We start from the raw sequence: 13,546 nt of genomic DNA, 5'->3' as shown, positions 1-13,546 counted from the left end.
ATATTTGTCATGTCACCTAAAATGATGACGTGATATATGTCACGTTACCTAAAATAATGATATAACATATGTCATGTCAACAATTTAATACATGTAAAAATTCTACGATAACGACATGAGTTGAAAGTTAATCAATTAATAATTTCCATTCGATAAGAGATGTTTGACAAAAAATGAAACATTTGAGGTAAATGATCCAAAAAAAAGCACGAAGCTACCTACCTAAGTGACTAAAGGAATCGTTATTGTTCATAGAGGTCACTGATACAACAAGATGATTGAGCGTTCATTGTCCTATAGTTAAGAGTATTTAGAATATATACTTACTTTGTAGTAAACTTAGCTTAAAAGAACATGATTATTTGTGCAAATGTTAGGGGCAATCGTGTCATTATATCAATTTATTATAATAAATTTTTTTATCAATAAAACTAACATATATGATTAATTTTTTGTTACAAAATAGTTTTGATGATACAAACCATGCCCATATAGAGCTTAAATGATAATAACAAAGATATACATAAAACCCTAAATATATTCAAGAGGCTGAGGCATGCTTTGGCGCCACCCATCACTGTTGATGAACGACATGCTGGTTAAATTGGCCAGTGTTTGGGGATCAAGATTCTTCATCCACTTCACCCTCTTTGACGTATCTGCACCTGGTCCGAAGTTGTACTCGGCAAAAGTAAACTGTTGCATACACCATTTAATTGATGTCAAAGATTTGAATCTGAATATCGAAAGTTATTGAATATGATAATTTTAAGATTCGAATTATGATATTACGAATAAAAAAGAAGTGAGACATACTCTTTGCCAACACGTCTCCAAGCATTCCAACCTAGTGGATACACAACGTTTGAGAAATTGCAATTATAGAACAAAACCCTAGGGAAATCTCGCCTGCCCTGCCCAAATACGTCGCCCCTTTCCCGTAGATGTTACAGTTCTTGAAGACGAATCCGGTAGGTTCATCCGGGTCATTCCTCGCTTGTGCCGTGATGAAACTGGCAAGCCCCGGCGGCAACATCTCCCCGAGATAACGTATAGAACAATCCTATGGAAGAACAATTAACAATATTTGCATGTAACTAGCTAGTAATCGTATTTAAAATATGACGTTGATGTCGATGAAATGACTAACAAAATTACCTTGTAAATAGATTGGCCATTACCGAAAATGAAATCGACGGCGCCTTCGATGTAGCATTCCTTGAAGTAATGGCGACCGATGGAATCGAATAAAGTATCTTGAACACTCGAGAATCAGCATCGGAAGAAGAAGCTTTTGTCGCCGTTAACCATCGCGGCTACGGCCGGAGCCTTAGCGTGTTTGCTCCCCGGACCCCAGTGTGAATTCTATTCATTTCCATACATACATACATACATATATGCATACATACATAGAAGATAAAATTATTTAAAATCTATAAAACCAAAGCTTTTAAAGGAAAAGAAAGTAAATTAATTTGCTTACTATGAAACTCATGGATGTGACAACAATATTATAAGCAAAAGAACTGAAAGTTGCGTCATGTAGATATGGCTCATTCCAGACCACCATGGTTTTCTTTTGTCCAGAACCCTTGAGAAGTATGAATGGCTTGTCTCTTGGAATTTTCACCTTCTCCCTATATGCATAACATTTCATATACATACATATATACATGCATGCATACACACTAATAATTGATATAAGTTAAACATACATATATATATATACCTGTATGTACCAGGATTAACATTGATGCAATACCAATCAACATTATTTGACGGAACTGAGTCTATAGCTGATTGAATAGTGGAAAAATCTGCATGGCCAGATTGATCAACTATTGCTGTTTTGCATGCTGCTGATATTTGTTCAAAACACAGTAAAAAAGCGATGACCATAGTGTAAAAGCAGTGAACCAGTGGCATCTTCGAGGTTTAGTTAATGGTAAAAAGAAGAATTACAAGGGGATTAAGAGAAAAGGATTAATGGTGGGTAGTTTTACAGTGAAAATCAGAAGTTCTTAATGGGAAAAACTTAAAAGTCAACTATATGCTTATGGAAAGACATCGGCAATAACGTTATCATTTGATTGTGTGCTATGTTTTAAGTATCTTGAATAGGTTAATCATTTATTTTGTCAATATAACATTGCTCGGAGAGTATGGCAGCGATGGTGTAATTTATGGAACATTCATCTAATTGTGCATGTTGATCTAAAAACGTTTTCTATGGTATGTGAATCCGTTAACCATTTAGTATTGGACGCTCATACTCCTAACATTTTCAGTGCTAGAACTCAATGCTAGGAAATAAACCGAGTACAAGTAATTTCTCTTATAACCAGATTAGTGAGAATGAAAATAAAAGAGGAAAAATAATACCCGAAATTGATAACGAAGTTCAGCCAATTGTGCTTACGTATCCGGACTGCTGCAGATATTTTACTAAGAGAGAAAATTTACAGGTGTTTATAAAACACTCACTACTCAAGAGGAAGCTCTCTAGTATTGGGAGAAAGAAATTATTTTTGGGATGGTTTTGAAGTTAAATGAGCTTGGGTATTTATAGTTGAAACTTAAGGACTTAATCATGTAAATACCCTAAAGTCTAGTGACTAATTATGATTATCCCATTACAATATTTCAACAAACATCTACCAAACTTTGAAAAACCATTTTTCAAAGAAACATTTACCAAACTTTGAAAACCATTTTCAAAGAAACATTTACCAAACTTTGAAAACCATTTTTTCAAAGTTGGTTGCCAAACTTTGAACTTTTAATTTGGTGCATTGCTTGACTTTCAACAATCTCTCACTTGAAGAATGATTTTAATCTGTCTTCACACCTCGATCAATGCAGTAACATTTCTGGTCCTGTTACTCCAGCATGCCAACTGAAGTTGAACACAACTTCAGTTTTTCTGTAGTCACCGTCTTTGTCAACATGTCTGCCGGATTTTGAGCTCCACTGATCCTTTTAAGTTTCAAAATCCCATCTTCCAGAAGAGACAGGATAAAATGATATCGCAATTGTATGTGCTTTGTCCTGGAATGAAAAGACGAATTCTTTGCTAGATGGATAGCACTTCGTCTGTCGCAATATAAGACATTGTTTTCTTGTTTCTTGCCTAACTCTTCCAAGAAACTTTGGAGCCAAACCATCTCCTTGCTAGCTTCCGTAACAACGACATATTCTGCTTCAGTTGTGGAGAGAGCAACTATCTTCTGTAGTTGAGAAACCCAACTCACTGTGGTTCCTCCTAGAGTATAGACATACCCTGTAGTGCTCCTTTTGATGTCAACATTTCCGGCTAAGTCAGCATCTACATAGCCTGTCAGTATCGTATCTCCACCTTTGAAACAAAGTGCTTTGTTTGTAGTACCGCACAAATATCTGAGGATCCATTTGACTGCTTCCCAGTGTACCTTGCCTGGATTATTCATGTACCTGCTAACAGCTCCCACTGCTTGAGCAATATCTGGTCTGGTATAAACCATGGCATACATTAGACTTCCAATTGCTGAGGCATACTGCACCTTCACCATGTGTGCACGTTCTTCCTCCGTCTTTGGTGACTGTTCTTTGGAGAGTCTAAAATGAACACCTAAAGGTGTACTTACTGGTTTAGCATCTTGCATGTTGAACCTAGAGAGTACTTTGTTGATGTACTCAGCCTGTGATAACATCAAAGTCCCCGACTTTGTGTCTCTCTTAATCATCATCCCAAGAATCTTCTTTGCGGCACCCAGATCCTTCATAGCAAACTGCTTCGACAATTTTTGCTTCAAGTTTATAATCTCTTGCATGTCTGAGCCTTCAACGAGCATGTCATCAACGTACAACAATAAAATAATGAAACTATTGTCGAACCTCTTGATGTAGCAACAATGATCTGCTTGGCATCTGGTAAAACTACTGCAACCCATGAAGCTATCGAACTTCTTGTACTACTGTCTAGGAGCTTGTTTTAAACCATACAAGCTCTTCTTCAACCTGCATAACAGGTTTTTCTTGCCTACCTCTATGAAGCCTTCTGGCTGCCTCATATAGATTTCTTCCTCCAAATCACCATGAAGGAAAGCTGTCTTTACATCTAACTGCTCAAGATGTAAATTTTCTGCAGCTACAATTTTCAACACCAGTCTGATTGTAGACAGTTTTACAACTGGAGAGAAAATTTCATTGTAGTCAATACCTTCCTTTTGCTGAAAACCTTTGACAACCAATCTTGCATTGTAGCGTTTGCTCCCATCGTGTTCTTCTTTGATCCTGTAAATCCACTTGTTGTGGAGCGCTTTCTTGCCTGGTGGTAATTTAGCTAATTCCCACGTCTGATTTGACATAAGCGAGTCCATCTCATCTTTCATGGAAGACTCCCACTTGACTGAATCCTCCACTTGCATTGCTTCATCATAGCACTCTGGTTCACCATTGTCAGTCAGCAACAAGTAGTACAAAGAAGGAGAATACTGTTGGGTTGGTTTAGGAATTCTGGAGGAGCGTCTCAGTTCTGGTGTGACTGGTTCTTCTTGAACTGCTTCAGGACTGATCTGAACATCATTTCCAGAAATCTCCTCGAACTCAGCAAATTCATTTGTTTCAGCTTCAGTATTGGAGCTACTTGATTCTATGGTTGACATGTCTTTGTACATCACATTCTCATTGAAAATGACATCTCTGCTTCTGATGATCTTCCGATTTTCATAGTCCCAAAACCGGTAACCGAACTCATCACCTCCATAACCAACAAAGGCATATTTGTTGGACTTAGCATCAAGTTTACTTCTTTCAGCAGAGTCTATGTGTACATAAGAGATACAACCAACACTCTTAAGTGTGAAAGGTTTATTTCTTTCTTGCTCCAAACTTCCTCTGGTATTATGCCATTCAAAGGAACTGAGGGCCCACGGTTGATCAAGTAAGCTGCAGTGTTGATAGCTTCAGCCCATAGAAATTTGTGCAATTCGGCATGTATCCTCATGCTTCTGGCACGTTCATTCAGAGTTTTGTTCATGTGCTCTGCTACGCCATTATGTTACGGTGTCATGTGAACTATTGTCTCCATCTTGATCCCATTGTTTGCGTAGAAATATCTGAATCTTCTATTTTTGTACTCTCCTCCATTGTCAGACCTCAACCGCTTAACTTTCAAACCAGTCTCATTTTCCACCATGGCCTTCCATTTTCTGAAGGTATCAAAGACTTCTGATTTCTTCTTCATAAAATAAACCCACACCTTCCTTGTAGAATCATCGATGAAGGTGACATAATATAATGAGCCTGCAAGAGATGGAATTGGAGATGGTCCCTATACATCAGTATGAACCAATTCTAACTTTTCAGCCTTGGGTGTCTTACCAATCTTTGCAAAGCTGACTTTCTTTTGTTTGCCAAAGATGCAATCCTCGCATAGTCCGACATCTACATTCTTTAGATCCGACAACTTCCCCTTTGACAAAAGTATCTTCATCCCTTTCCCGTTCATATGGCCAAGCCTTTGGTGCCATAGGTTTGATTTTCCATCAGCATATGCTACTACAATGATATTCTCTAAATTTGAGGTTATATAAAGAGTACTAGTTTTCTTACCACGAGCAATGACGAGTGCTCCTTTGGTAATCTTCCATTCACAGCCTGAAAAGGTTGTACTATATCCTTCTCCATCAAGCTGTCCTACAGAAATCAAATTCCTTTTGAGGCTAGGAATATGTCTCACTCCTGTCAGCTTCCAGGTGGTCTGGTTTGGCAACTTTAATCGGATGTCTCATTTTCCGACGATCTTCAAGGTTTCATCATCGGCTAGATGAACCTTCCCAAAATCACCACTGACATAGTTCTCCATGATTTCTCGGCATGGGGTAGAGTGGAAAGATGCCCCTGAATCCAAGATCCATGATTCAATCAGAGTGTTGACGCTTAGAATCATGGCATCACCTGTCTCCTCTGTCATGTTGGCAGATTCCTGTGCACCGGTATCTTTCTTCAGTGCTCGACAATCTCTTTTAAAGTGACCCTTCTTGCCACAATTATAACAGGTAAAATATTTCTTTCCTGTTCTTGATTTGCCCCTTCTGGATTTCGATCTGCCACGATTTGAATTTCTTTCTGAAGTTCTCCCTCTGGACTCCGTGTGCAAGGCTGAGAAGGTTGATGCTTCATCCGATTCTCTCCGTCGAATTTCTTCACTAAGTACCAGATCCCGAACATCGTTGAATTTCAATTTACTATTTCCCGACGAGCTGCTAATTGTTGTAACAATAGCATTCCAACTGTCTGGTAGAGATGATAAGAGAATTAAAGCTCAAACTTCATCATCGAATTCAATTTCCACTGAACTCAACTGGGTTGTGATTGTGTTGAGTTCATTTAGGTGTTGTGCCATCGATGCCTCTTCCGTCATCCGCAAATTGAATAATCGCCTCATCAAGTGCACTTTGTTTGAGGCTGATGACTTCTCATACATACTGGAGAGAGCCGCCATAAGACTCGTCGTGGTCTTTTCCTTTGCTATGTTGAAAGCAACATTGCGGGATAACGTCAGTAGGATAACTCCGAGGGCTTGTCTGTCGAGAAAAACCCAGTCTTCATTCTTCATGCCCTCTGGTTGCTTTCCTGAGAGAGGTTGATATAGATTTTTCTGGTACAGAAAATCTTCAATCTGCATCTTCCAAAAGCCAAAGTCCGCACCATCGAACTTTTCAATTTTCACTTTCCCTTCGTCTGCAGCCATCGCTCCCACTCGAATCTGGTTTCGTTTGGATTGTTTCTGACAATTCTTGCGAACTACCGTGTATTAGAGCACCTCCGTCGACAAACTCGTATCGCCGACAAAATTTTTACTATTCACGAAATTCACTATTCACGTGAATAGTAATGAATTGTAACCTCGCAAAAAAATTGATAAAATTCACAACCAAAAGCTCTGATACCAGTTGTTAGGAAATAAACCGAGTACAAGTAATTTTCCTTATAACCAGATTAGTGAGAATGTGAAATAAAAGCGGAAAAATAATACCCGAAATTGATAATGGAGTTTAGCCAATTGTGCTTACGTCTCCGGACTGATGTAGATCTTTTACTAAGAGATAAAATTTACATGTTCTTACAAAACACTCACTACTCACAAGAAATCTCTCTAGTATTGGGAGAAAGAAGTGATTTTTGGGATGGTTTTGAAGCTAAATGAGCTAGGGTATTTATAGTTGGAACTTAAGGACTTAATCATGTAAATACTCTAAAGTCTAGTGACTAATTATGATTATCCCATTACAATATTTCAACAAACATCTACCAAACTTTGAAAACCCATTTTTCAAAAAAACATTTACCAAACTTTGAAAACCATTTTCAAAGAAACATTTACCAAACTTTGGAAACCATTTTTTCAAAGTTGGTTGCCAAACTTTGAACTTTTAATTTGGTGCATTGCTTGACTTTCAACACTCAAGATCTCCAACCTCATGAACTTATGTTGGATTAATAAATTTGGATTACTCTTTTTCCTCTATTTAAGATTACATAAGAGTTTTTAATAGCTAGTCAGCTAGTTTTGTTGACTCATGGCTCATTAATAAAGTTTTCAGAAGTATTCTCGTTATTCTCTCTCTCTTCTTCTAGATAGTTGTTTCACTATCTTATCATGGTATCATTCGTCAAGTCCCGGTGTTCGCTCATCGTCCGCTGCTTGTTTGTTGATCAGTCATGGTGTGATTCTTATGGATTTTCTTTCGCTGTGATTGTCAATTCAGCCTTTGTGAATGCAGTTTCTCATATCTGGAATTGTGTAGGTCTATTATTTCTTTTCTTTCGCTTAGTGTTTTTTTGCATCTGATCTAGATTTGCTCATGACTTATCTGTCGACTGCAAGCATGTTTGCCTCGTGTTAACTCATAGTTTGAAGAGCAAACTAGTGGTCATTTTGGTCTAGATCGGAGTAGCTTCGCAATCCTTTGTGGTGCTTAAGTACGTTGTAGCGCGAGTCATTTCTTCTTTTGTTTGTTTATTGTCATGGTTAATTTGAAAAATCCTAGTATTAAACAAATTCCGAAGCATGATATAATCAAGCTCATAGAGAGCCCTTATCTCCTATGAAAACATAAAGTTACCTTAGTTGACGGTTATGGCCTGGTTTAGTATATTTCAGATGATAGTGGCGCTCCGTGTGAGCTTATTACCAGTGATTTAGGGTAGGAAGTGGAGAATCTGACTTTTGTGATTTATAGGCAACAAGACAAACTGTTGGTTTCTTGACTTCAGAATACTGTTATTACTGACGTTTTACTTCATCTTACTGGGCTTACATCATCGCTCATTGTTTGGAATGTGATTTCTTGATTGTTTGGTGCTAGGTTCAATGACAAGCTCTCTTCACTAAGGTATAGCCTTCATTCTCAACGAAAGGTTGGCTTGTTAGTTAGTAAGTATTTAGCCAAAATAAAATTTATGTGCAATGTGCTGAATACGGCAGGGAGTGTTGTTACTGAACAGGAGCACGTTAGCATTTCCTGGCTTGTCTGTCAATGGAATTGGAGTCCATCATAACTGTAGCATCTCGTGAAGTTATCCTTAGATGCACTCACGGAGATGCTTTTGGATTGTGAAGCCAAACAAAAGTTGTTTCTCAGTGAGGGTTTCTCGGCTAATATGGTTGTGTATTCGAGTAATAATAGCAGTAATGAGCAAAGTGGTAAAGATGTTTATGACAATGTCTTATCCGAGACATATCCGTCTCAAGGCCGAGGGCAGTTGGATGATGGCTACAAGAGATATGGTCGCGATCGAAGTAATGGCTGAAATAGTCCCCGGTGTCAATTGTGTGGTAAATTTGGCCACGTGGTTCAAAAATGCTATCATAGGTTTGATATGGACTTCATGGGGGTGGAGAATAATGGAAGTTGGAAACGGTCTACAAGCAATGCTGCCGAGAGTCATCAGTCTCCTACTAGAGTGCAAACCTACTCTCATGCGATGAGCCCTGTGTTTGCTCATGTTGTTTGATTAGTGCTTGAAATGGACACCTTTTTACTTGCTAATTCTCTTGTTTTATGAATTCTTCGCTACTGAATTGGGATATATTCGTTTATTTTCTATGCAGTGACTTGTTTACTTGAATTTGCAGTTAAAGGACGTATTCTGCAACTTCTTTTTATTTTTTGATCACAGCTAGGGATATAGGCACGACGCTGAACACGACGAGGATCTGACGTTGCAGTTTCTAAAAGGTCCAAGTCAACACGAGGAGTGTTCTGGAAACAACTCAGCACGATCTGTGGAGGCTTTCTAGGAAATTTGGATTTTAATTTTCAAAACTTAAGGAATTATCTTTAAATTTATTTTAATTTTCATGTTATCTTTACGATTTAGAAGCCTATAAATATCCTTCTTGGGGCACGACTTAGACACCGTCTTCTTCATCTTTGTTTTTGTTATTTACTTTCATTTTAATAAAAGTTTTCTTTTCTTTTCATCTTACTTTCTTTTTTACTTTGCACTTTTAAATTATTTTTTTATCAAAATATGCTAAGTATGATCAATCATATCATGCTTGGCTAATATCCTTAAAGGTGAGAGCTAGTGTAAATCAATTCTATGTGTGACAATTGAACATCGTTTAAATCCCTTTGGGATACATTTTCATCTTTTCGATTAGATAGTTTGACAATAAGCCTTACTTGTAACATCCGCAATACCGAATTAGTGACTAAATTGAAAAGTTTCAGAATTAGGTGACTAAAGTAGAAGAATGAAATAATTTAATGATTATTGGAAATATATGATGAAGGTTATTTAGTAATTATTAAAGGAAATTAAGGGTAAAATGGTCATTTGACCAGAAAGATTTTTATCTTTCTTTTAAGGTGATAAAAACGTGGAAAGGGTGAGAAGAAAAGAAAGATCTGGAGCTTGGGTCATCTCCTTCCTCCTCTCTTCTCGTAAGCTCCATGGCAAAGGTAAGTTTAATTTCAGTTGGTTAATTCTTGAGTTTCAAGCTTAGTTTTGATTCTTGGGGTGCTAAGAAAGATTATTTAGAGATTAAAGTAGGTTGAAACTTCAAAATGGATGAGTTATGAAGGATTAAATATGAAGAGTTTTTAAGTGAATTAGTGAAATAGAAGGAGTTAATAGATTTTGAAGTTGAATTTGACATGTCATATGGAAGAGTAAGAAGTTATAAGTGTTAGAATTAATTTTGGATAACATGGAAAAATTGGTATGATTCTTCAATGCTATGTGGAAGAGTGATTTTTTAAGTTAAAGAGATATTGAATGAAAATTTATTGGTTTAAGTATGTGTATGAAAGTTAGGAATATTAAAGGGAGTGAAGTATGAAGTGTTGAGCTGAAAATGAAGTGATTTTCGAGCTCAAAATGTGATTTCTGGGCAAGGGGAATCGGTACCCATTCAAGGAGAACCGATACCCCCTCAAACGAACCAGAATTTATAGAATGTCAAGGGGGAATCGATACCCCCATAGGAGGGAACCAATTCCCCCTAAAGGAAAATTGTAAATATTGGTTTAATAAGTTTGTTTAAGTTGCTAGTATCAAATTACAAGGTGTAGGTATCTAATAATTGTCTTAAAATGTATAATTATGTAGATTCAGAGCCTAAACGAGTTCCGAAATCATTGACAAGTAAGATCGATAAAAAGGGAAGATAAGAGATTGAAATGGACTAGTGAGGCCAGGTGAGTGCATATTAGTATTATATGATGTTAAATGGAAATAAGACTTGCGACAAGTCTATTTCCATAGTAAAATCATGAATTCATAAATAGAAGTATATATGTGTATGATTTATATGTGTTGACATGTTATTGTATATATGTATTATATGGTTAATGTGAATATGTGATATGTTATGATGATATAAACCATATGATATGATAATAAATTATATGAATATAAAAGACAAGTTATGTGATAAGATCTTTGATATATACATATATATAAATGAAATATTACTACGTGAATACATGTTATGAGATAATTTAAGTAATAATATGAGAATATGGTAAAAGTGAGTTTATGAGAAAGGATATGAACTAAGTAAGCAAATGTTACATAAATAATATATTAACTAGGAGATTTGAACTTCAGTGATACTATGAGCATATAAGATAAGATAGAGGAGAAAGATTCATATGCTTAAATAAAATTACGATACATTAGTTGTATAATAGAAGCTATGGAGTGATATGAAATGATTATAGAAGTTGTACGAAATTGAATTAAGTAAATATATTAAATTGTATATAAAAGAAATAATAGAAGTAATATATTCAGGTTTATAAGTATAATGTAGGTTAGGTAATGTAAGTGCATACTAAGAAATACAGAATAAGGTAGAGGATATGATGTAAATTATATTATGAATTAGTGATATAAGAATGAGATATAAATATGCAATAAAACTTATGTATTATATGATAAATATGAACATATGAGAATAAGAGATTAGATAAGTGACTTGGTGATAGAAGCTATATGACCATGGATCAGGTAAATATGAATAATTTAAGTGATATGTAACTATGAGTATTTGAGTATGTATCCATGTGAGTTGTTTCATGAGGTTATATGAAATATTATACTATATGACTATGTGAGTATAAGAAAAAGAATATAGGTACATGCAAGTTATATCGAAAGGAGTTGTGTAACTATGCCTGATATGTATTACATGTATGGGAATATAAGAGAATAAAACATAAACTATATGAAAAGATATGATTCATGTGAAGTGAACCATGTGAACATATGAGAAAGTGTATAAGTTATATGTATTACATGATATATGTGCTTTTACAAGAAATGACATGAGCTATGTGATTACATGATTATAAGAGATCAGACATGTGATAAAAGATAATTAATATGCATGTGTGAATATGAAATGATATAAATGACAATGGCCATGTTATGTGTCATGAGAGCTAGGGGTATAGTTGGCATGCCAAGAGTCGAGGGTCTACGCGGTCCTTCAGGACATATATGTATTCTTTGGAACATGTGTGAAGTCTGGTGAGACACATACTTGATCCCTAGTATATGTATATGATTCTTAAGGAATGATATGTGGTCATTATGGACATTATTATATGGCACTACGGTGCAATTCTATGCGGCACTACGGTGCAATTCTATGCGACACTACGGTGCAATTCTACGTGGCACTTTGGTGCATTTATATGACCTGTGGTGACAGCATTAGTGCACAACCTCCATAGACTCACATATCTATAGTTCTCACATATGTACATGGGCTAATCAAGAGATATAAACAAATATATGTTAGTGATATGATAAATGTTATAGAAATGATATGATGTTGTGTGTGTATAGTGTTTGATTGAAAAGGTTAAGCATACAAGTATGTTATTACATGATAAACTGTTAATGATGAGTTATGTGTATGTATGTATTTACTGTAATTAATCTGATATAATTTTATATGATATGAGGAAATCATGTAATTTTGTATAGCATGATAGAACAAAACATGCATGTATTGATATATGTTATAAAGTGCATTATAAGTTTGTATGCCTCACTAAGTCATAGACTTAGCGTGTGATTGTTTCACACGTAGGTTACAGAAGCTAGAAGAGAAACGAAGAAGAGTAAGATAGGTCAGCACCTCCCTTACAAAAATTTCAGATCAGAAAATAGAGAATTTAAATGTTTTTGGTTATTTTGAGTATAGTTGGCATGTACTAATTGGTTGAATTAATTATGCTCTGATTGATTTTGGGTATTGTGGTCAATTTATGTAACTAAACCGCTTTTACTTTAATGAAAGATTTAAATTTTCTTTGAATTTTATCAAGAGTCAAAGTTTGAAAAGTCAATATGACACCTCAGACTCATATCCGGGTCGGGTACGGGTTGGAGTGTTACATTTAATGGTATCACATCTACGGTTTAGTCGATTCTCGGCATAAACCGGAGTCTAGAGTGTCGTATAATGTATACATGCCAACAAAATAGAAAATAAATTCTGATATGAAATTGTAAGGAATATGTTGTCTTGCTGATAGAATAATTTTAATAGAATACAATAGAAATGTGATTATAAGAAATGACAAAGTGAATCGATAGTTGACAAATCTGATGGTGATAGCAATTCACCTGCCCTGGCCAGGCAGGATGAAGAGCAGAAACCTCAGAAAGTGTCTTATAAGATTAAAGGTTGATTTGAGAAATTGAAATCATATTCGAATAGTTATAAAAGGTTCTCACTGTTTCGAATCGAAAAAGTGATACGGAGAAGTTTTGTTATAAAGTGAATAAGATAGAATATGGTGAGCAAGTGTCACCATAAGGACGTTAAAAGATCTAAGGATGTGGTTAGAATTTGTGGAGAGTTCGAGAATAAGTGCATCAGTGACAAGCGTATAAGATATATACAGTCAGAGTTAATGAGTTTGAAATAAAGGAATAGTACTGTATATTAATAAGAATGTGGATAGAATAAGGGTTTGTATTTTGGATGGAAAGAGTTAGCGTTGGCTAACCAGATTATGTGATGAAAAAGGTATAG

At 35.8% G+C, this 13,546-nt stretch overlaps 1 pseudogene; it reads right to left on the bottom strand.

The window, feature by feature from the left end:
* Window positions 1–531: 531 nt before the first annotated feature.
* LOC120213625 lies at window positions 532–1,926 on the bottom strand (annotated as a pseudogene).
* Between the last annotated feature and the right edge of the window lie 11,620 nt (window positions 1,927–13,546).

The sequence above is a fragment of the Hibiscus syriacus genome, unplaced genomic scaffold, assembly GCF_006381635.1.
Source record: "Hibiscus syriacus cultivar Baekdansim isolate YM2019G1 unplaced genomic scaffold, ASM638163v2 tig00110044_pilon, whole genome shotgun sequence".
Classification (NCBI taxonomy): Eukaryota; Viridiplantae; Streptophyta; class Magnoliopsida; order Malvales; family Malvaceae; genus Hibiscus; species Hibiscus syriacus.
The sequence above is the reverse complement of the archived record's forward strand: the minus strand, read 5'-3'. Positions and strand labels throughout refer to the sequence as shown.